The following is a 2,277-nucleotide window of genomic DNA, read 5'->3' as shown; positions in this document are numbered from 1 at the left end:
TTGTTTTATTTATTACTCCTTACCTGTATAGAATGACTGCAGCAATATATTAGGTCAAAGTATTATTGTCACTGATTTTAATTTTCTCATACTATGGGTACATTTTAAAGTCAATTTTTACTTACATAATATCCGAAATATTTCATTCAACTTGTACGAGCTATGCTGTACATTTTGTAGTAAGCATTTTACAAGTTACGCTATGGCAGTTTAGCATTTTACATGGATTTTAAGTCTAGTACTAATAATGCTCTTCACGCTTTTTTTTATGCTATAGGATAGCAAACGAGCAGACGCGTCGCCTGGTGTTAAGCGATACACGCCGCCCATAAGCATCCACTCCACTGGGAAGTGGATGTGTTGCTGTCCTCAAAGGGATTTGGAAGGAGTTAGGGAGAAGGGGTGAGGATGGGAGGGAATGAGGATAGGGAAGGAGAGGATGGGTAGGAGATGGGAAGGGATGTGGGCCTCCGGACCCCTCACTCACCGTACGGAACGCGACAGTAAACTGTCACTATGGCGCCGATATTCTGTGAGGGTGTGGTACCTTCCCCGGTGCGAGCGTGGCCCAATTCGTGCCGAAGCATGCTCGACTCCCACTCTCGAAACACGCTTACAGTTGACATAACTTATTGAGCCAGCAAAGTATGATTCGTTTGCAGTCTATTAAATTATTTTAAGAACTATGAAATTATTTTCAAAACGAAACACGCCAAAAATCATGACGAGGCCATGCTTTCCTAGGATTGATCGTTGACCTGCGACAAAAAAGCTCATGTGACTCGGTAAAGATCGAGATTTTTAATAATACATAAAATTTACAGAAATTAAAATAGTTTTTACTACCAACAAAGTAGCTTTTTATTAAGCTTACCCGTTAGTTACAATTAAAATTTAAAATATTATCTCTTAATAATATTAGTGAAGTGTTTATAATCATATTTATAACACAACAGTACATACATAATGTACCTATAACAATGGTAAGCTGCTGAGCAGAGCTTTTGGGTCACCTACAAAAAAAAACTACCACTATCGCCCATGAACATTTTCAGAGGCAATATTATGTCTTTAGTCATCAGTTTATAAGGTTAAAGAGGATACACAAAGAATAGGGAGTAGGTATAGGAGTTAGACCGCCTCCTTGGTACAGTAATTGACGCGTGAGCGTAGAACCGAGGGGTCCCGGGTTCGATTCCCGGTGGAGACGAAGAAAAAAAATGTCTCTGTCTAGCAGGACACAGAAGGCATATCACCTACTTGTCCCTAAAGAAAATCGATCAGTGAAACAGATGTATAATGCATCTGCCTCTGCATCTGAGTTAGAAAGGGCAAAGGGTGCACAGTCTGCAGCATTCATGTGATACTAATTTTATTGACGTTGATTTTCTATTCGGGTGTGGTACCTTCTACGGTGTGAGCTGACCCCATTTGTGCAGAAACACGTACAAGCAAATACGATCTTTTTTTTCACATTTTATTTATCTTTCAGAATTCTGAATTTTTCCAACCGTAATACAACAGGATAAACAATGTTACCAAACTAAATTTTGACTAAAAATTAAATCCTATCCTATTCTATTCTATCCTACTAATATTATAAATGCGAAAGTTTGCGAGGATGGATGTGTGTGTCTCTTCACGCAAAAAATACACCGATTACAATGAAATTTAGCACACATAGAGGGTTACTTGTATTAACACATAGGATAAGTTTTATCCCAGAAATCCCACGGAAACGGGGAATGTGGGCGGAAAGCTAGTATTATAATAAATCACGTACCATTACCACATCCCTCGTCAATGAAGTTTTTTCCAGTGACAATGTTTTTGGAAAAAACTACGTGGTAGTTATTTTTTATAGTTGTTACATTAATAATCATATTATTGGTGATGGTGGTATAATTATTGTAAACGACGATATTATGTGTGTATGTTTAAAAAAGAGCGTGTGTGAGCACACGTGTCAGAAGTGAAACTTTTTGGAAAGATACAAAGATACCAAAATCTTCGCCTCCAAATACTATCGCAATCCCTAAAAGTTTTCGTTGGCGTGAAACAGCGGGGTACAGCTAGTATAAAAAGGACGTTTTTTGGGTCGAGCTTATCCAATTCCATGAAATTTTAACTCCTGAAATATATATTAGCACCACTATTTAAATGACTCAATAGTCAATATACCTATATTCTTCCGTTTTAACCGCAATGTTCCTATTTATTATTAATTACGGCTTCTCAGACCCAATCCCGTACTCAGCAGGGTGATAAGAAGTTATA

This window comes from Colias philodice, chromosome 13, assembly GCF_061535455.1.
Source record: "Colias philodice isolate Cphi_HAF_F1 chromosome 13, ilColPhil1 Martin Lab GWU primary, whole genome shotgun sequence".
Lineage (NCBI taxonomy): Eukaryota > Metazoa > Arthropoda > Insecta > Lepidoptera > Pieridae > Colias > Colias philodice.
The sequence above is the reverse complement of the archived record's forward strand: the minus strand, read 5'-3'. Positions refer to the sequence as shown.